At 38.8% G+C, this 23,342-nt stretch overlaps 1 protein-coding gene across 2 annotated transcripts in view; it reads right to left on the bottom strand.

Moving 5' to 3' along the window:
- TOGARAM2 (TOG array regulator of axonemal microtubules 2) overlaps positions 1-21,902 on the bottom strand; it is an 80,119-nt gene extending 58,217 nt beyond the window's left edge. The window contains exon 1 of one of the 2 annotated variants that reach the window (XM_034427983.3): positions 21,808-21,902. The gene's annotated coding sequence lies outside the window, so the exon portion shown is untranslated. Of the gene's footprint in view, positions 1-1,609; positions 1,801-21,807 lie in introns of those variants that run through there. The other variant, XM_034427982.3, reaches the window with a different exon arrangement.
- Positions 21,903-23,342: the final 1,440 nt, after the last annotated feature.

The raw sequence follows: 23,342 nt of genomic DNA, 5'->3' as shown, positions 1-23,342 counted from the left end.
TTTATCAACTTCAGTAACTTTAAGATATGTGGAATTCAATTCAAAGAATTCCCAGCAAGTCCTATGGCTGAGAAATTTTGGAAGTTGAAATCCTCACATCTTAAAGTTGCTAAAGTTGAGAAAAACTGCAGTAAACTATGAGAAAAAGCTTGAAGGATATAAGAATGGTGGGATTCAGTGGTGGGTTGCCCCCAGTTCTCACCGGTTCTATAGAACCGGATAGTAAAACCTGCAGGAGACCCCGCCAACTGACCCTGACGTCATGAAAATGCTTCTGCGCGGCCCCGTTGCGAACCGATAGTAAAGGTAAGTAGAACCCACCCCTAGTGGGGTTAGAGAGATATTCAGAGAAATCATTCCCAGGTTTAGACACAATAAGAAAGACTTGAATCTTTTGAACAAGCAGAAAACATCATGTCTTTACATTGCCAAAGTCAACAATCAACATCAGATGAATGGCATCTCTGCCAGTTTTTCAAACTTCCCAGTAAAAAACCAAAAACATTGATCCATATTGTTGGACTATCAGACATTGCAAAATATTTTAGTAACACAGCCATCAGAACATTATTCAAATTTCTAGCAAAAATTGGAAGCTTATGAGGTTTTTGGTAGAGCTTCATAGTTCAAAGCAATATAACTTAAATTATCCCTGTTTGTTTAAATTGTAGATTGCTTGAATTCTAATAAAAAGGAATTTGAGATTATCTACTTTAGGAATTTTGGTACCATGAGCTGTGTTCTGTCTTTTTCCAGAAAAAATGCCACAAATCGTGTATAATGCAAGGTATCTTGCAAGTAAACTAGCTTTCCAGAGAGTTGCTGGGTTTCTACTTTTCACATATTTGATGAAAGCAATTGGACATATTTAAACAGATTTCGTTTATTGAACACACCAAAGTAATTCATGCATAATATTAATCCACTGTTGGTAAATTTGTGCATTACATTAAGACAAGAACAAACACTGCCTAATATAACTTATGAATATTAAATGGAGGTTGCACTGGAGCAAGCCCAGCATCCTGGATGCTGTAAATCTGTTTTGGGATGGTTATGGACTTCAGCTTCCATAACTCTCAGCCACAGTGGATAAGCCCATACATGCACCTTTCCACCTGATGATTTTTCCCTCCAGTATTCCACCTCACCATTTACAAAAAGATAAAACTATTGGATGGCTGGTAAATTACTCTGAGATTATTTTCTTCCCTATGAACTACTATATTATCACTCTTTTTCACAGAGGCCATTGAAAATTTCCAGCTATTTCATCGGCCACCAGAAGTAAGAACTTGTCATGTCCTCCTCAGCTTCAGTCCTAAATTATACTCTTACAGTACTCCTTATAAGGTTCTTGTGGAGGGCCTTTTTTTCACTTTTCCAGAAATAGCTACTCCTCTCTTTGGAGGGTTTGAATAGCCTCTCCACCTAGGAAACCTCATACCAGATCTGGAACAGAATTTATCCCTTAATTAAAAAATAAATACCAAATAGCTTAGGGGCTGCATGACAGGTTCTACAGGCTGTGTGCTTGTGGCAAAGTAAACAGCCTTAGAGGAAAGGGCTGATCCCTCAAATAGCAGTGAAGTCCGTTCTTGTCACTCACCTGCTCTAGGCTTTTATGTCAGGATCCTGAACAAATGGGCTGTGTGTGGCAGAGCCTCAGAAGGTGGGTACAAGTGCTTTCCTTTCCCCTTAATAATTTTGTCCTTCCTCGGCAGCTTTCAAAAGCTGTGGGTATCTCTTCAAGGCCAACCCTCTTCAGCACTAGGCTAATAAGCTTGCACTTGCAGGTTACACATGCAGGGCAGCAAACAGTGTCACCTACCGTGAACAAACAAGGCTGCATAGCAACCATGTTTTCTAAGGAGTCTTGAGATGCCAGTGGCGTGAGGAAGAGATTTTGCTGGCCTGTCTCTCCTGGGGTTTGCATGACAAGCACTGGAGTGACCTGGCGGCACCTTATTTCTGAAAAACTCTCAACGATAATAGGAAAGGGGATTGTGTGCGCTGAGCCTTTGCTTCCAGGAGTCAATAACATGATCAAACATACATTGCAAAGATGCACTAAATTCTCTAGGGTGTGTGTGAGAGAGAGAGAGAAAGAAGAGAGAGAGAGAGAGAGAGAGAGAGAGAGAGGGAGGGAGGGAGGGAGGGAGGGAGAGATGCACCTTCTGCTTACTGAGGGGACAAAATTGCCACCTCACAGCCTTTCCTCATTCATGCTTTCTTTTAGATAACAATTACTGACTGGATTAAAGTATTACTGAGGGAACAAATTGTTTTGCAATTCTCTTGTCATATATCTCACAAATAATCCTGTGAAGTAGATAATATGACAGATTGATGATTATGCCTCATTGAATCAGTGCTTACCACTTTTGCATAAAAATTTAGAATCGGAGAGTTGGAAGGGGTAGTAGAAGTTATCTAAGCTGGCCCCCTGCTCAGTTCAGTATATCTCTGGAAGATGTCTATCCTGGCTCTGTTGGAAGACCTCTAGCAAACTGACCTCTCTACCTTCTGTGGCACTGGTTCCTCCTTGCATCTAACCTGAGCATACTTACTTGTAATTTTAACCCATAGGTTCTGGTCCTGCCCTTTGGGATAGTAAGTCCACTCTTTCTTCTACGAAACAAACCTCCTGCTATTTGAAGATTACTATCATATGTCCCTCCCAGTCATCTCTTCTGGGGACAAAATGTAGCTAGTTATTTCATTTCCCTCTGAAATCATACAATCACTGAGAATGCATAATGTATTGTATATTATTTTTTGTGAAAAACTCGGTTCATTGACTAAGTCACAACTAACTGGATTCCCACATAATTATGTTATGATTAGTGCAATTTCTGAATGGGAATGGAATGGATTTGGAAGACCAAACCCATTTCTTTTCAGGTAACCTATAACTATTCTAGACCTTTGTGTACTGTTTGTTGATATCATTTTAGCACTTAGACTTATATACCGCTTTACAGTGCTTTACGGACCTCTCTAAGCGGTTTACAGAGTCAGCATATTGCCCCCAACAATTTGGGTCCTCATTTTACCCATTTTACCTCGGAAGTATGAGTCAACCCTGAGATTTGAACTCCCAAATTGCAGGCAGCCAGCAGGCAGCAAAATTAGCCTGATGTACTGCACTCCAACCACTGCACCAAAATCTGCTGAGCTAAAAAAAACTCACGTTTTTAATCATGGCAAGAAATGTGTTGCCCTGAATAGGCCCATAAGCCAAAGATTCTCCATTTTGTGGCACGAGATACAAAGCTTTTTCAGTCTTGGCATCATTGTTCTAGAATCTGTCCCTAAAAAAGTTCATCCCAGCCAGACTCATTTGCTTGTTTTTAAAGTTTATACCTTTCAAATATATTATGTGAGAAAAAAACGTAACTATCCTACACAAATACACATGTGGGTATTTGTGCCTCTCTGAAATTAGTTCCTAGTCAATTGTTAGTATTTGGCTGCTAGACTGATTAATTCTACTGAGAGAAATATATCAGAACTAACAACCAAAGGGAGGAATGTCATATAGTAGCTCTGTGTTCAGATAAGTCGTAGTAAGAATTCTTCTCTCATCCTGCCTCTCCACACCCAGCTCCAACTGATACCGTAGTATTCAGCTATGGGTCCTTAAAAGGGACCAGGTGGCTTGATGGTTTTACAGATTTACATAGCAACACTGCTGACTTCACTTTAAAATACACCTGGCATTGATCTGAGCTATTTTGGCTCTATGCAAATTCTTGCAACATTCCCCCAGTGCCCAGGACTATAGCTAAAGCAAGAGAAACAGTGAGAAGTTAAAATGGATTATGCCTGATTCCCTCCTGTCTTCTAGCAGGAACCAGTTGCTGCCAAGCACCTGGATCTTTTAAGCTTTTGTGGTGAAAATAAATTTCTGTTGCTGCTGTTGTTATAAGGCAACTATCAATACCCTGTTTCTGACATAGTCAATTCTCATTATTCGTTGTAGTTATGTTCTATTAGGTCACCACAAATATTGAATTAGTGAGTTTAAAGCCACCTGGCAATGTATGCATCTGGCAACTCAAATGTTCTGTGTGTCTGCAAATAACCAAAAAAGCACCATGGGTATTGATTTTGCAGGTACAAATCTATTTTAACAAAGAAATGAATTCACAAATACAGAATCTGCAAATAACAAGGATTGCTTGTACCTGTTTCTAGAGATACATGTCTACTGTATACATTTTGGGTATGTAGTGAAGAAAAAGAAATCTAACAAACAAAATGGAGGTTGCATTCTTTTTCCTCCCTGTGTTTTGGACATGATCAGGGTGAAACTCAACTCGTCCGTTTGTCTAATCCACTCAGACCCAAATTGACCCTTCCTGATCTCTGCAATCCCATCTAAACCAAAGAACAGAAGCCTCCTCACTGGCTCAAAGGGCAGCCAAGGGCAGCCTAATAAGGGAGTTGCAACATAGCATTGTAAATTAAAAAAACCCCAATCTATGTGGTTGCCTCAAGACCCATCTCAATAATAATGGGTTTCCTCAGCAGGTACAGGGACACGACCCTACTTAGCTCCCTCAGAAGTTTCCAGAAAATCGGATCCCTAGGATTTCCCACCTTGTAACCCTCAATTTCTATTAAAAAAATTGCTTTTCTATCCAGCCCTGACTGTACTCCTTATTAAGGGATTAAAGGGTTGTAAAAAGGGAGTCATTGTGCAGGCTCCCTCTTTTTTTGTAAAGCAGTCACCTGACATTCAATGCAGTGCAATTATCAGCACAATAAACATGGCGCTTTTCCTCAGTGTTATGCTCTGTACTTCTGAATTTCCCATGACAAGTATCATCCCTTCCTCCACTGTAGCTGCCAAAGCAACTTGAATGATTATAGCTACTGGCAAAAGCATCAGCTTGCCAAAAATGTTAGCATATCTTTTACCACCACAGGTAGCAAAAGGCTTTAAATGTAACACAGGGATGGTGCTTTGACAGCTTTATACAAAATGTTCCCTTCCCCCACACACAACTACACACATACACCACGCCCAGATAAATGTACAGAAACCCAGACTGGATAGAGTAGTTTATTATATTTATTTTGCATGTGGAGTAGAGAGTAAGAGGATGTTTGTTGTTTTACAGTCTGTAGTAGGTTGGAACAAGGTAGTGATTTAATAAATTTTTACACTCTGATTGCTCAGCTAGAGGGAGAGCACAGATTAACTCCATTTTCCTCGCCTGCTCTCTGGGCTCCAGCTTCAGAGTGACTTGGAGGGACTGAAAAGCGAGAATCCTGCTGTCAGAAAAATGCCTTCAGTGATCAGTGGCACTGATTACTTTTTAATTACCTTGCTGCTGGTTATAGGAATTGTTTTGTTTGTTCTGGTAGAGTGCTACTTCTGGTTATTGGGAGGTTCCTCCAACCTCCCAGTGTTTACTGTTATTTTAGATATGCATTTCATAGCCACTTAGCTTCTTTTAGTAGAACTAAGGCTGCAATCTTATGTGTGTAGGTATGCATCAAGTGTTCTTGAAATCAGTTAAGGCTGACTTGGAAACAGACACACAGAGAAATTCACTCCTAATTAAAAGAAATAAACAGTACCAGGAGGGAAGAATATTCATTCAATTTCTCATACCACACACCCGTTTAATAATCCTGGAGCAACAAAAAACAATAACATACCATCGAAAGCCAAATGGAGTCCTGCAGGGGAGATTGGGAAATGACTGTACCATCTTATTATGTAGCAAAGCAGGAGTTGAACTTTTGACAGAAAGAACCATTCTGGAATAACAGATTAGAAATATAATTTCTAATATTTACCACAGGGCTAATAAGGAAAAAGTCTTAATCATCTTTAATTCCTCTATATTCTACCCTCACAACCAATATTTCCCTGCTATAGTAAAAAGTATGAACAGCTGGCTGAAAGTACAATATCTGCAGATATTTGGTCAGTGATGGAATAGAACAAAAGAAGTACTATACAGGTAGTCCTCGACTTACAACCACAACGGAGTCCAAAATTTCTGTTGCTAAGTGAAACATTTCTTAAGTTAATTTTGCCCAGTGGTGGGATTCAGTCTTTTTAACAACCGGTTCTGTGGGCGTGGCTTATTTGGGGGCATGGCTTGGTGGTCATGTGACTGGGTGGGCATGGCTAGCTGGTCATTTGACTGGGTGGCTGTGGCTATGTGCATAGGGACTATTCAGAGGGCTGCAAAAAGTCATTTCTGACCAGTCCTAGCACTTTTGACTGGTCCTCACACTTATGACCATCCTCACATTTATGCCCGTTGCAGCATTCTTAACAACCATGTCACTCATTTCACAACTGCTTCTCTTCTCCACGGTGACAAGATAGGGCACAAAACGTAAAATGTGAGGGCAGTCATAAGTGTGAGGACCGGTCAAACGTGCGAGGACCAGTCAAAAATAACTTTTTCAGCCCTCTGAGTAGTCCATATGCACATAGGGACTACCCAGAGGGCTGAAAAAAGTGATTTCTGCCTCGCACTTTTGACCAGTCCTCGCACTTATGACCGCTCATCATTTATGCCCGTTGCAGCATTCTTAACAACCGTGTCACTCATTTCACAACTGTGGTGCTTCATGTGACCGGATGGACATGGCCAGGTGGTCATGTGGTATCACTTCTTTGCCCTAATGACAGTTTGCTGCAATGGTCATAAGTCACTTTTTTTCAGTGCCATTGTAACTGTTGTAAATCAAGGATTACCTGTACAAAAATACAAAAAGCTTCTTTGCTTGCAAAACGCTGTCCTAAATACTAATCATTAGATTAGAAATACCTGCAAACTGGAGTTACAAATCAGGCAGGGTGGCAGAGCACCTTGAGGAATTAAAATGGTTAAAATGCAATGATAACTATCAGCAGCCAACTCTTGCTCATAAAGTGAAACCCTTTAGCAGAAGGTCATTTAAGCTCTCCAGAATGAAGCAAAAGAGCAAACAGAGTATCTGTTGCTTGTTAAACCAATTACCAGAACAAATAGACACAGGAACTAGTCAGATTTCCGAAGCTGCTTCTTTTCAGGAACAGAGATTAACATTTTTCCTTCCAAACAAAGCTGAATAGGGGAAATTATCTCATCACTAAACACAGGATTAAACTTCACCAAGCACAGAATTAAACTTCACCAAGAACCGGTTTTAGACCAAAAGTCAGAAAGGATATGTAAACTCACATCTGAATGTCAATCTTTCTAGCTAGCCAAGAAGCCTTGCTGAATGTCACTCATCTTGGTTCCTTGTCATTAAAAGATTCTGCTTTGTTATTCAATTATTTCTTCAAAGTGCTGATCATTGCATCCTGGCTGGAAGAACTCTAACAGTATTTCCTCCCAATAGTGATGTAAAAAGCTTAGAACAACCCTTCCCCTTTAAGAAAGTCAAGGAAAAAAAAAAAGAAAACCCTCCGAGAAGCTCCAGAACTGGAAGCAACAGTAAGTCTAGGTACTGCCAAGAATGTAATAAGGTTAATTGAGAGGCAGTGTCTGTAAGCAGGGCAATAAAGATTAGGCTAGGAAACAACAATTCCTTACAGGATTAACCCTGTAAAGTGGAAAAAACAAAAGGAGATTTCTTCTAACAACCGGTTCTCCGAATTGTGTAACTACTTAACCACCAGTTCTACTGAACCGGTGCGAACTGGTAGAATCCCACCACTAATCTTGCCCCATTTTACAACCTTTCTTGCTACAGTTGTTAAGTGAATAATTGCAGTTGTTAAATTAGTAACAGGGTTGTTATGTGAATCTGGCTTCCCCATTGACTTTGTCAGAAAGTCACAGAAGCTGATCACATGACCCCAGGACATGCAACCGTCATAAATATGAGTCAGTTGCCAAGCATCTGAATTTTGATCACATGACCATGGAGAGGCTGCAACGGTTATAAGTGTGAAAAATAGTCATGTCACTTTTTTCAATGCTACAACTTTGAACGTCACTAAATAGCAATAGCACTTAGACTTATATACCACTTCATAGTGCCTTTACAGCCCTCTCTAAGCGGTTTACAGAGTCAGCATATTGCCCCCAACAATCTGGGTCCTCGTTTTACCCACCTCAGAAGGATGGAAGGCTGAGTCAACCTTGAGCCAGTGCGATTTGAACTGCTGAACTGCAGTTAGCAGTCAGCTGAAGTAGTCTGCAGTACTGCACTCTAACCACTGTGCCACCTCGGCTCAATGTTGTGAACTGTATTCTGAACCTAGTCTAATACTGCCTGTATTAGACTAGGCAGCATCTTACTGATCTTAGCTAAAAGCTAAGTAAGAGTAGACCTGACGAGCACTTAAATAGGAAAGAACCAGGCTGGGAAGTGGAAAATAAATATTCAGAAGTTGTTAGTGGGATATCACCTCACTAATTTTATTGTTGCCAAATAATATTAAATGAAAGCATTCATGAATCACCAGCAGTAGAATGGAAAAGATTTTACTATTCTCCAAATACAATCTGCAGATCCAGAGGGATCAAAAGATAACACTGAAGGTTAATTTACACTGCAAGAACGATAGTACAATCCATGTTTATTAAAAAGTGTGGGAAAGTAAATTCATTCCTCTTCTCCTTCAGAGTCTTATTCCAATTTAATCTCAGTTTTCTTTGTTTATGCTATGTTTTAGATAGCTAAAATACACACCTAAATTGTTCAGGGAAAATAAAATTCCGATCCATGCATATGTTTGCATTATCTGTTCATTCCTAATTCACAGAAGCCAGAATTCTGTATGATCCAGCTTTTGATGTATTATCACAAATATCTTTCTCCAATTAAATTTGTATAACATAACCATGGTGTACTAAATGCTAAACAGAACTGCAACTGTTTTTCATTCATGCTTAAATGTACCTATGTTTTTATTGATTAATTCAACTCTTGCACTAATTTGAAATGTACTGTAACTGCTATTCTTTAAAACTGGAGTCGATACCCATATCTTTTACATAAATAATCCTATATTTGGCAGAAAATGACCATAGGTGTTGCTAGACTTTCTCCTATAGCCAAGTGGTTGTGAGAACCGGTGCCTATTCTTTATGTAAGAACATGTCTGCTTGAGATACAACTGAAGGACATTCTTTGTTAAGGCGCTAATATCAACGATCTTGAGAGATGGGCAGGAAAATAACATATTACTTGAAATATCAAGCAGAGTCCACAGGTATCATTGTAGAAAACATTCCACAAAAAATCAGTGTTCTTCCACTTCAGATCAGGGCTGAGATAAGTCAAGAGGGTATCCATGACTACGTGATCCAAGCCATCATCTTGATCCCCTGCCTCCCATGGATATCCCTGGTTTAGCGATCTTTAATTTGAGCAAGGGCAATTTTTCATCAAGGGTAATCTGTGTGGCAGCAATATAATCAGAGCCAAAGTCAGTAACCATGTGTTGCCAGACGTTTGAATTAACCTTTGGAAAAGGGCTTTTTGCAACTCTGAAGATGTTCATTTAAAGCTGCAGCTTTAATAATGCCTTTTCCCAAAAGAACACATAGGAAAGAAAAACAAGAAAGCTTTACACTGAGTTGACGAGCTAACAAAGCCACCAAGTATGTGAACAAAAAGAACGGGAGGAGGAGAGAAGAAATAACAGGAACATTATAAATTCCGCTCAGGAAGCAAGCAGCAGCTCAAGGAAGAAACGCCTCGCAAAAAGGGGCAAAAGCTGTGATGTGATTGATTCCTTACAACCATAAGAGTGAGAGGAAATTTGACCTTTGCCCCTTCCCTTTTGCTTCCCCCACCTTGATTTTTCTGATTCTTCCCCATCCCCATGCCCCTGTACAGAGGGTCACCCAAACCGTGGAAAATGTTGGCAGGGACAGGAGTGGAAAGAAGAAGGACCTGTTAAACTATATTGGATTTACATTTTACACTGGATTCATCTACTGGCAGAATGAGCTTGCCGTGTCTTTATTCTATACAGATCATTGACCAAACTCTAAACTGAGTAAATACAGCAAGTTCAGTGATGGGAGATAACTGGAAAGACAGGGGCTGTATAAGACATTCAAGGGTACCTTTCCCACCAGCTATGCTTTAATCCAGGTGTCCAACCTTGGCAACTTTAAGACTTGTAGACTTCAACTCCCAGAATTCCTCAGCCAGTTTAGCTAAACTGGTGGAGGAATTCTGGGAGTTGAAGTCCACAAGTCTTAAAGTTACCCCAAGGTTGGAGACCCCTGCTTTAATCGGCTTGCCACTTGATTAGTTTATGGGCATAGAAATCATATGCTCTGGAGAGAGCCTCATTAGGCTTCCTCTGTCATTAATCTAGTTAATTGTACGTATTGTCTTAAATGCATGGCTAGCTTAGCTTTGTAGCCAATTGCACAGTGTCCAATTTCTCTTGGAAAGAATGTGTTCGCTCTGGCTAAAACAGAAGAGGCAAGGGAGAAAATAGACTTTTAATCCGTTCTAAAAAGAGTTAAGCTTGGAACATTAATAAACATTAAGAAATGATTCCCAGTTGTTGTTTTGAGATGTTGCTAGGACATGGCCTGAGCTAGTCTTTTATATCCAATATTTATTATGCGGAACATGAGGCACTTTTTGTTTACAAAGCAATGCTTAAAATTAGGGGATATGAAAAATGAGATTTCTGAATCATTAAGGATCTATTCATGTAAATTTGACCCCTACAGACTGGACATTAAATCATATGAAGTCCTTCTTTGTTAGGAAACCTAAGATTGGAAAATATTTGTTCTTTAATCCTTCTTCTAACTAGCTCTAATCCTTCATATCTTCCCTGATTTAATTGCTGATCAACAACACTCCATTCCAAATAGTTAGTAATTTTGCATTGTCAAACTGTGTAAATTTAGGAAAGACCCTGAACTACCATTTTAAATATATAGCTGTTTTGATGGCCTTTGCCAAGCTTTCTCCACATTGCTCCCAGCACTACAAGTCTGACTGCACAAAAAATTAACAGCACATAAACAAAAGCATCATTTCTGTCCTGCACCACCACCTGAAAACCAAGAAGAAAATTAGCCTCATCTGCTCTTTTGGCTAACTTCAGAAGTGTGGACTCCCCAGTTGGGAAAATCAGATAGAACAAACTTCATTAATACTAATTAAGGAGTGGTGTAGTATATTTCTGGAGATTCAGGAGCCAATAGAAAAATCTAATTTGGACTGGCTTAGAAATAGAGCGTACTTAACAACGAGGAGTTTGATGCTGATATCTGTATTAGAGTAGATAGTAGAGAGTTCCTAGTTTTTCTACCATTCTAGAAGGATCATGAACTGAGTCTTTATAATACATATAAAGTATCTTTAGAGCATCATAATAGACCCGCATCTTAGAAATATTTTTGGCACATAAATTCATGCTATTGCCCTAATAGGGGTTATCATGTGGTTAATATGAATGTCTATAGATTGGAGGAGAATCTTGTTCACCTTATATCTCTTGTCAGATATAAACAGTATCCTATAACATGGATCCAGTCACTACAGTGTTGTTCCAATTAAGCTATTGAGAAGTGGAATTGTAAATCACATTGAATATGATTAGACTAAGATAGTAAGAACCCTTATGAAAGTTTTGGCTGTATTTAAAATAGCTTTTCAAAATGTGATTTTACCCAATAGCATAAGGATACCTTTTATCCCTGGCCAGCAGAGTGATTGGCTATGTTAGCTGCTGCAGCAAGATGAAACTCAACACCACTGCAATACAAAACCAATTTGGGAAGTTTATTTATATTCAACTATATAGTCCATAAAAAATAACCTTTAGCTCACCAGCGGGCATTCAGTTTCCAATTTCACTTTGTACTTCTAAAGCCCACGAATGTGGAATTATCTGCACCCTGTAAACTGGACAGACTATGTTCCATCTTGTTTGCAACTGTTGCCTTCAAGGTCGAATCCATACTCAACAATTTGCCTTAGTCTTTCAGATTAACTTGGGCCATCAACCACTGTATATACCAATAGAGTAAAAAAAAGCTACTGCTAAACTCCAAGCTTAAAACTATCATAGAAGTTAAGAAAGACAAAAAGTACTGTAGATGATCGAACCAAAATATTTTTAAATATATGCAAAGACAGCAACCCAGGCCTCTGCAATTATTTGTTACCTAGCCTGGTAACAAAATGTTCGGAATCCAACCTACAAGCTCAAAGAATGAACCTTCACCTTCATCTTACACCCGAGCTATTCACACTATTGCAATTATCCATTTGCTGATAGATTTATATGGAATTTGGGGATAAACTGCTGAAAAGATAGAGAATAATAGCTGGCATTTTGCCTCTAGCAGGACAGCCACAGTGGGACAAGAAGAAAAATCTATTTCGTTTGCAAACGGCTCTTTTCTGCAGAAATATTTTATAATGAGATGAAGGATAGGAAGGGAGTGAGCCAAGATCTCACACCGCTGTCCCTTCCTAGTAGCTAGCTAGTTAAAACTAATCCTTTTTGCCATTTCAGTGGCAATTCTGCAAATTAATGGCATCCTTACAAATACAAATCTGACTCATGATGCTTCAGTTGCTAAATCCCTACTATTGAGAGTTTCAACAGGGAAAATTACATGAATTTCATAAAGGCTGGTCGTTCTTTGTATCGATTCCACCACAGAAAATCTGACATTGAGTCTTACTCTCTTGCCTAATATTTCTGCCTGTAAGACAAAGAGATTTCCTCCAAATGCATAGTAAAATATATTGATATCTGTGTGTATACATGAAGAAACTTTTGTCAGGCCTGGAAGCCATTTTTTGCATTGGGCCTTCAGACCTGCCACATTTAGTGCTGTGGGAAACTGGGAGGGGGGAATTGTATGGAGCAGGAGTGATATATAGTCATAATAACATTCCTTTCTCAGAGAGTCAAGGACATCTTGCCCTGCACCTGGAGGGATGTGACTGGGAGGCATCTCCAGTTGGGACAGTGCATTGATTGGACCTCGTGATGGACATGTGGGTGCTGGGCAGGGACCTGGACTTTCCTTTGGGTGGAGAAAACCTGGAAGCTTTCAGATTAGAGTTTTCCCAGATGTGCAAATATGACATCTCTAATAAAATGGAACTTTGAGGAACTTCAAGCCTCAGAATCTTTTTTCGTTGGTGGTGTTACTTGGAACCCTGACAACTTTCTCATTACTATTGTACTATCATGCTTAGGCTTCTGAGAATCTGAAAAATTCACTGGCGGGCCGGTCAGTTTATTATAATGAAAACAGATAAGGTCAATTTTATTTTTTGCCAAACTGGTATCTTCCAGATGTTTTGGGATGATAATGCCACCATCCCACAATACCCAAATGGTGTTCCCAAGTCATCAAGGGAGGCATCTTGATCAGTTCGATTCCTATGGAGCATTAACTTTCTGATCTGAATTGCTGCTTGATATCTTTGCTATAGACTCTTCTGTCTGACTGTATTTAAGTGCTTTCAGGAACTGAAAGGAAAAATTGGCTGCCCATTCTTTCGATCTCTATTCTACTTTAGCAACAAAGCAGAATGAAAACTCTGCTTTCATTAGAAGAAGTGGGGGGAACATGGTGGGATGGAGAATGTCTCTATGGGTTCCAGTCAGGGGTGAAATGCTCCTGGTTCGGACAGGATCGCCCGATCCGGTAGCGATTGAGGTGGGTGGTTTGGAGAACCGGTAGCAAAAATCCCTGCCCGCCCACCCCCTCCCCATGCCCAGCTGAGCACACAACCTTCAGAGGCTTTTTTTTTTACTTTTAAAAGCATTTTTTTTACAACCTCTTCGGCTGAAAAAAATGCTTTTAAAAGTAAAAAAAAAAAGCCTCTGATGATCGCGTGGCTCAGCTGGGATTGTCAAAGGCTTTTAAAAGAAAAAAAAACTTTTTTTCTTTTAAATGCCTCTGACAATCCAAGTTGAGTTGCCTGATCGCCATTTAAAAGAAAAAAAGCCTCTGCCAATCAGGCAACTCAGCTGGGACCATCAGAGCCTTTTGAAAGCATTTTTTTACAATCTCTTCGCCGAAGAGGTTGTAGAAAAAATGGTTTTAAAAATAAAAATAAAAAAGGCCACGCCCACCCAGTCACATTACCCCCACCACCAAGCCACGCCCACAGAACCGGTAGTAACACATTTTAGATTTCACCACTGGTTCCAGTTACTGGGAGGACAAGATCTGAAGACCTGTTCTGCTGTGGTTCTCCAATTCCATGAAGGGAATGCTCTGCTGGATCAAGGAACTAGCATCTTCCTCCAGGCAGGAAAGAAGTATAGGGAGAGTAACTACTTTGCTGCATATTCTCTGATCCCATAGGGTCATCACTTCTGTAGGATCTGAGGATTCAGGCTGCCTGAGGAATTCTAGGAATTGATGACTATACTTCTTAAAGTTGCCAAGGTAGAAACATGGTGGTTTATGCCATCATCAGGTGACCAATATGGAACATGTCAGGTCATTGCCTCTAACCTTTCTTCAGTAGGAGGCACCTCAAATGTCCATTCCAGCTTGTTCTGGGAGAAACTGGAAAATAACTTTTTAGAAGTGGAAGTATAAACCCAAGTACAGGCTGCTCTTAAGCCCACACAACTGAGCAAGATCAAGAGAGCAAGAACTATGTAGTTCCATTATGGTACTTTGATGCAGGTCTTGGGGTAAATATCAAATCTTGGAAATTGCAAAACGGTTTTCTATCCCGCTCCACTGAAAATGAGTTCATGAAGGTGAAATATCTCTGAGTGATTTGGAATAGTTGTTTCTAGGTTTCTGAGTTGCCTTTTATATAAAAAAGTGCCTATGATAAATTGCCTAGGTAATTTCCTTTTATTTCATGATTGTTTAAGTTTATTCTGCCTTTTATTACATTCCCAGTCCCTTTAGTTTCTCTCTTAGTTGTCTCCATGATGGGTCTGAGGCAAGTTGAAGGTGGTATCCATTTGTGTTAGTGCTTTTCAAACTAGGAACTTTAAGACAGGGGTGAAATGCTCCCAGTTCGGACCAGATCACCCGATCCGGTAGCGATGGCAGCGGGTGGTTCAGAGAACCAGTAGCAAAAATCCCTGCCCCCCTCCCCCCATGCCCAGCTGAGCCATGCGATCATCAGAGGCTTTTTTTTTTTTTTTACTTTTAAAAGCATTTTTTCTTCGGCCAAAAAAATGCTTTTAAAAGTAAAAAAAAAAAGGTTCTGATGATCGCGTGGCTCAGCTGGGATCATCAGAGCCTTTTAAAAGCATTTTTTCTACAACCTCTTCGGCTTAAAGTTGCCAAATTTGAAAAACACTGATTTATGCCTTCTAAACATGGATGCTAAAGCACCTCCAATCCAACGTAAACAATTTATATAGACTTTTGTATCATTTTTACTATGATGGGTCCAATATTGATTATTTCAAATTCAGAGTTTTCTTTCCTTTTAAGCTGCTAAACTGCATTTTACAGTGGCCATGTTAAGATTATTCAAGTTCTTATATAGTTCCAGGACTGCATAAACAGCTCACTTGCAACACTTAGCTGTAACAGAGAGAAAAACATTAATGATAAAGATAAATAATGAGGGGAAAAAATGTAATGATTAGGTCACAACCTTAACTTGCTCAGCCTGTCTTTTTTGGTAATACAAAAGCAAATAAGCGTAAAATGTAAAGCCAATGTACTAATTAACATAATGCACACACATTAGGAAATAGGCAATCAAGACTGCCTAGATCATGATGGCAAACCTATGGCATGTGTGCCGGAAGTGGCCATTCCCGATTGTTCTTCTAGGCTCCGGCGTGCCAGCCAGCTGGTCTTCACATGCGCGGGAGCACCGGAAACCAGAAGAGCAGTCGCCTGGTGTGCATGCGCATGCTGGGAAGATGATCTTCCGGTTTCCAGTACTCACATGCACACCAGCCAGCTGATCTTCACATGTGCATGCATGCCAGAAACCGGAAAACCAGGTGGCGTATGTGCATGCGTACGCCGGAAACTGGAAGATCATCTTCCCAGCGTGTGCATGAGCACCAGGCAGTTGCTCTTCCAGTTTCTGGCATACACATGCACGGTCCCGTTTTGGCACTCAATGCTGAAAATGTTTGCCAACACTGGCCTAGAGTCACCTAAAATGAGTGCTATATACTATCTATAATGAAGAAATCAAATGAAGAAATTAAAAAAAAAACACTTTGATTTCTGAGGAAGAAATGGCTGACTGAAGATGGCTCTATGTTTCATAGGGCTGAAAACTGCAGTTAAGGAGACAGATCCTTTGACCATCTCCGGAGAAAGAGAAAATGCCAGATTGCCCATGTTGAACTCCGTACAGTTGCTCCTTCTGAGGAGACTGCAAAGCAGCAGTCTCCAGAGGGTGGAAGGATCAAGATATAAAGGAATCTGCCATCCGTGCTCCCGTTGCAGTCAGAGCATTTAAAGGACATTAAGTTTGTACTTCCTTGTTAACCAACTTCTGAAATTGCCTATTAACTAAGTTCTTTAAAGAAGTTAGACACCTTCAAAACCACAAGGCTAAAAACGCTGAGTGAGTGCCATCAATCCTTAATAGAAGACAATAAAACTGTATCTTTAAAAGCTTTATGAATTCCAAATAAACAGCAAAAAGCAAGACAAGATTAAGGGCTCAGGAAAAGTTAGAATATTTGATTTTGAACATTACAGCTTTAAAGAATAAATGCATCTTCATAGGAAAGAAAAGTTATTTTCAATATTTGGAGACCTAATAGAATAAGTAACTTATAACAGTGTTCAGAGGTATTGTTAAAGAATGGCAATGGGATTTTGAACTGACTTCATCAACTATATTGTGTGTTTATATTCCCAGAAGAAACTGCTAAACTAGAAGAAGCTGTTATAGAAAGAGATGTGGAACAAAACCTGTCTGAAATGATTATAGAGAACAACATGAACAAGCATTTATCACTGGATATTTAAAAAAATAGAATCAGGCTCTAAAAAGAAAGAAATCAAAATGCCAATTCAACAGAGTAATTGGAATATATTTTTCATGTTATACTTACAGAACAGTCTTCTTAAAGTTTTGAAGGAATTTGATACAAGGAATCTTTTTTGGTTCATTTTTTTGCTTTCTTGAACCTTTTGTTCTTTCTTTCTATTTACTTTTTAAAAATTTTATTATCTTTTTTATTACCAGTATTATAATTAAAACTATTAATATTTTTCCCACCAGGCAGAAAAAAATAGAAAAAAATAAGAATACAGTAAAGAAATTAAATATGTAAAGAAATTATTTCCCCTTCATTACTAATATAAACAACTTTAGTAATTATCATCTTTTCTTAAATTACAAAAATGATCTCTTCTTCCCATATCCTATCTCTTATGTATAAACAAATCCCTAAAGCCTCATCATTTCAGTCCTTATGTCAGCAAAAGTCCATTAAGGATTACCAGTGATAACAACATATCTGTTAAACCTTGGTCAAATAAACCACCTTTATATTCCCACCTACTTCTAACAATCTTGATTTTTAGTCCCTTCAAATATTGTCCCAAAACTTGTTTCATTTTCATTTTTCTTTATTCCTTTTTGCAAATTTCCTCAAAGCTTTAAAAAGCTTCTTTTGCAATATAGGAACATTATCCAGGTCATTTTCTTGGTTTACTATTGGTATATCCCTTTTAATTAATAAAACATCAGCCTCTGTGTGTTTGTGTGTGTGTGTGTGTGTGTGTGTGAGTGTGTATTATCTTTTCCATGTAAACCATAATTTTTAAATCCACTTTCAGATCAGTCTCAATCTTTTCAGGTAAAACTTGTTCCTCTTCCATAAAAGCTTCTAAACATTATCTGTAGAGGAAGGCACTCTTAAAATTAACTGCTGAGTCTATTGTTCAAAAATATCCTTTACTATATCCAATGTTAAAATACCCTGCTTTATTTTGTATTTATGAATTGAGTTTGTGTGTTTTCCTAATAAACAAGTTAAATAACTAATTAAGTTCAGGAACTGTAAGTATTTCTGCCTTCTATGCATATCTGCTACATGTTCATGAATATATTAATTATATTTAGAATATTCTGTTAAATGTAGCAGTAATATGGGAAATTTTCACCATCTATTTGTAGCAGAAGCATCATCATCTTGTAGTCTGTCTGGAACATTGCACTACAATCGTTCTATGTTTTCAGCTGTAAAAAAGTGATATGATAACAATAGTTGCATTTTAATATTTAAGACTTAAAGCAGACTTTACATTTTGTATTTTTAAATAGTTTAGTATTGTCTATTTCTCAAGTTGTTGAGGTTGGTTTGTCTCCCAAGAGATGACTGAATCCATTAGCCATGTGCCTCTATTTAATATAGCCATGAAATGGCGCTATTGAAATTATTTTACTTTTGGCATTTTTAACTTACTCATTACCAGAAAGGCTGCACTGGTTGTGACAGTCCTACTTTTATCATACACAGGGTTACAGGAGAAAGCCAGCAGGGGTGTCACCTGGAAAATAGGAGTCAAGCTAAGCTAAGAATGATGTAGAACAATTTGGCCAGAGTTCAGTTCTTTATTTGCTGACACATAATAGACAGAATCTTGCCTGACTAAACTCTTAGTACTCTCAACCTAATGGATATACCCAGGAGATTCTAAGGAGTGTCTATCCTTATTCTGTTCATTTGTCTTCTATCTAGCTTTGGGCTGACTTGCCTTCTTTCTCCCCACATCCTTTCTGGAATGTTCTCCCTCCTTCCTGGGAAACTACCAGTTCACTGTAATCCATCACACCAGTTTCCCCTCCATGGACACATTTTTCACAACAGTGATGGTAGCAGAAGTTGTTGTGCCCTTACACAAAATGGAACTAGGGTATGAAGATTTAATGGATTTCTGAAAAGAAGTTTGAGATTTTCAGCCACTTTCACTACAGTTAGTTAGAATGCTGGACAAGGTTTTTAGAATGAAGGCAAATATATGTGTCCCAGGATAATGTTGTAAGATCCAATCAAGGTTAGTCACCAGGACCAGAAGTTTAGTCTTCTGGGCTTTCAGACTCGTGCTGGAGCCCATCCTCAGGAAACATGTGCTTTGGACTATTCCATGCTTCATATTTATGTGGTGCCTTCCTCTTAGTTAATTGGTGTGTTGATGGCCAGTGATTGGTTTTTAGAAACTGGAACTCAGCTCTCTAGCCAAACATCAAATACACTGGGAAGTAGACTGCCAATTTAGTTTACTTTGTATGGCATTTGTGAGGCAGGGTTGAATTGTGTCATCTCAATGAAATGAAGAATGGGACTAAAAAATTAGAATATATATTTGTTTTGTAGGTACACATTGAAGAATTGAAATATTTTGGCTGAAATACCTCATAGAAAACTGGTTCCTGACTACTGTAGATCTCCTTATGAACAAATCTGCCAAGTAGCTGTTCATAAGTCTTCTCTTCACATGTGTAGGGCCAACTCACAGAATTTGGCACTAACTGCCTTTATGTTAGTGATCCTTGCTGCTCACTCTTCATGCACTCTGCCTGGCTGGTGGGATTCCAACAGCTGCAACGTTTAAAGAATCACTTCAAAGCAGGCACCATGGTTTAGTTCAGAATAGGTAATAGACTGGTGATGTCCATAGTCTGCAGACAGTTTAGTGACAAACACAATAAAGATTTAAAGTTTTCAAACTATCAAAGCCATTGATCCAACAGGATCTGGCTGGGAATTAAGAGAGTTATCATCTCCAAACATCAGGAGGTTGAAGTTTGCCTCAAAATACAGCCCAATTTCCTGTTCAGAAAGAAATTGCTAAGGAAAGCTGATCAGATGCTTCACAATGAGAATAAATGCATCAGACCACCTCCAGCCTACCATATCATCCCTGGATTTATTCACAGAAATTTAGGCCCACCATATCTGATCTTAACTAAATTAATTCCTGGCACACTCAATTAAAAGTTTATGTTTTAGTTACTGCAGTCTCCCTCTTTGACAAATCTCTCACTAAATTCCTTCTTGCTGATCTTGCAGTTACTTCTGGCTTTGTAATCAATAACATTTAATTTCACCAGGTTTCATAAACAAGGCTGACAAAATACAGCAACTCTATAATCAGATAAACACCCCAAAGGCAAAGCTGGGTAGATACTAATCCGAACTGTAATGGCAATCAGTAATCTACCTTGCATCATGACACAATCAACCATGTGTAACCAAAAATTAGATAGAGTGGGTCCACAAATCATGACACCTTCAGAGTTATAAAAACCCAAGTGTCGGGCACAGTCTATTCAAGGATTAATTGGAAAGGGAGAAAGGAAAGGAGTTTTACAAAGCTTTTTCAAAATGATTATTTCCTATGGTGCTAATTTCCCCTCAAAGAAAACATTCCTTGTAGGACCAAAGAATATCCAGTCAAAGTGGAGACTTTAAACTGTAATGCATGGGGACGTTTGCTGAGCATTGTTTGCTATACAATCCAACAGTAAAAATCTGTAGTTCAGTTTACAAGGAGACTTGATTGTGTTCAAGATCAGAATAGGGTGCATACTCTATGCTAACAAAGAAATTTGTTATCTATCTATCTATCTATCTATCTATCTATCTATCTATCTATCATCAATCATATTTAGAAATCAGCCATCTCCTTTATAGAATGTCTATATAATATATAATAAAAAAACAGTTAAAAGCAAGGATAACATAATCAAAAAGAAAAAAGGTGAGGGAAGGGCTGCAGAAGGCTAACTAGCCTTCTGTGTGCTATATTTTACAGGCCCCAAGTGAATTGGCAAAGCCAGATCTTCAAACATTTGTGAAGGGACAGGAGACCGGGGAATTGCCTCACGTCTAAGAGAAAAAGCTCTTTCTACTTCATTCTCAGTTGCTTCAGTTATTAACCTTTCCTTTACAGCCGAGAACATCATTTTAACGGCCAAAATTGTAGCTCAGAATCGTGCTTCATATACAAGGTTCAATCCCTGGCTAATCTAAAGAGGGCTGGGACATCTCCTGTCTCAGGCTGTAGAGCAGTGATTCTCAACTCCAGCAATTCTAAGATGTGCGAACTGGCTGGGGAAATCAGAGAGTTGAAGTCCACACATCTTAAAGTTGCTGAGAGAAACTTTGCTCTAGAGAACTGCTCTTAACAACATGGAAGGGAGTGTGGCAAGTGGGATAGCTGTTCTGCATAACAATCCAATGTATTAACAACCAGCAAGAACGTATGAGTATCTGCTCTGTTTGCCCACAAATCAGTGGCATCCCAATGAGTAAGACTTCCTTTCCCTAAAACATCACCTCTGATATCATTAAAGCTGACATGGTAAGTCTGGAACTAGAATCAGACCATCATCATCATCGCGATCACTATCCAATCCTCCAGTAGAGACAGCCTGAGGTTTAGGGATTCTAATTCAGGGTTTGTGCTAGATGATTTCCCAAGTCCTTCCCAACCTAATGAACCTAATTTTCTTCAATAGTCCTCCATACTTCTGCAATGAATCTCTTCTATGTTATAAAATCACAGGAAGAATGCTGAGAAAGCCTCCACCATTTTTTCAGTTTTAAAATGAATCCAAGGCATTTCCATGCCTCAGAGTAATATGTTGACCTTAAATTCATGACCTCAGATAATGATTACATAAAACAGGTGCATTTGAAAAGTCCTCCTTGTCCTGAACTTGGATCTAACTGGAGAAGTAACTGTTTTCTCTCTGCAAGTGCAACCACTGAAACAACCCAATTTCCCTTACCCTTATGGTGAAGAAAGCAAGGGGGTCAAGAAGCCTCATGGAATGATACAACTCTAATGCAGTCACAAAGCCTCTGCCCCAAAAAAGTTATTTAGGGAGTGTGTGCCTGACCGTTTCAATAGAACTTACCTTGATAAAAATGTAAAAGTGGCACACATGAGCTTTCCAGCTGGATAGAAGAGCTCTTTATCCCAAACTCATTGATGCAGGCATGAAAGAGATCCTTGTTGATCCCTGTCTCTCACAGCAACTGTTGTCATGGTTATAAATCATTTCTTATTGCCCTCCCTGGTCAGTAACAGAATATTAAGAATGGATTTACTGGGTGAGCACACTCAGGTTGGCTCTTCTCTCTGAGTGAAAGTTGATAGTAATAGACTCTAGTCACTTTTATTGCCAGTAAAAAAAAAATGTTAATGGAAACTAAAGCAACTTATCAGCATCTACAGACATATGAATAAAGAAACATATGTACTATAGTTGTTGTTCCATGAAAGAAACAACACAATTGGTGAGGGAAATGGGAGAAAAAGAATGCATATATTCTATGAGACACATAAAGTTTTTATTTTACTACAGGTAGTAAATTGGCAGCTGCCTAATTTGATTACATGCGAAGGAATACTTTAACCCTGGGAGATGTAGTCTTGAAAGTAAATAGAATTAAACAATAACAACAAAGGACATGTACAAATTGGAGGTATTGGGGTTGGTTAAATAGAAAACATGAAGATAATCCTGTATTTGCTGACGCTAAGGAAATCTAGAATTTCAGGGAGGCCTATCAGTATTTGTACTGTGCTCTACTCCTTTGGAAGGAAGGGGACCTCAAGCCACCACTAGTGAGCTGTGTACATTCTGTGTACCTTATTAAATAATTGCACCTGCAAGTCTAGGTTTACAATAAAGGGAAAGGTGGAGATGGTCATTTGATTGAATTCCAACTGCAAGGACAAAAAAGTTGGATGGAAAGCAGGGACGACTATAGGAGAGGGTCAAAAAAATTGTGGTAGATGATGGATGTACGTAAAGCCCTGGCTCTTTGAATGTGCATCAAATCTGCTGTGCTGCATTTTGTTTTAGTTTTACTAGCCTGATTAATTTCTTGGACTTTTTTAAAATTATCTTTTTAAAATGTTTCCGCTACTACATTTTCTTAAAGTAACATCATGCTAAGAAATGTTTCCGCTATTACATTTTCTTAAAGTAACAGCATTGTACCAAGAAAAGGAGGGTGAAGCAATTCCTAAAATAATTTCAATTTTACTACCAAGATCAGGCATACTTGAAAGGAAGTTGAAATTCACACACTCCATATGAGAATCCTTGTGGATTTTGCACTGGCAGAACCACCTGATAATGTGAATGTAGTGCAGTGCAGACTCTAAATAATGTTTCTAAAAACATCACACTGGTCATCAAGGAAACATCACATATAAGCAAACATTTTTTAGATCCCAAAGGAATCTGTTCATCTTCCCTAATCTCACCTGCTGAGTTTCTACAATAACCAGAATGATTTCCTGACCAATTAAGCTAAGAAGTATAAATATGAATTAATCAGTAGGATCATTTTAAAATGAAAGCACTTGTAGTCGGTCTCAATGTAGGTTGCATCCATAAAAATGTGATTTGCACACAAATACAATGATGGATGAATGCAG

Source organism: Pantherophis guttatus, chromosome 1 (assembly GCF_059756535.1).
Source record: "Pantherophis guttatus breed Tessera chromosome 1, ASM5975653v1, whole genome shotgun sequence".
Classification (NCBI taxonomy): Eukaryota; Metazoa; Chordata; class Lepidosauria; order Squamata; family Colubridae; genus Pantherophis; species Pantherophis guttatus.
This window is presented reverse-complemented; position numbering and strand designations above follow the sequence as displayed.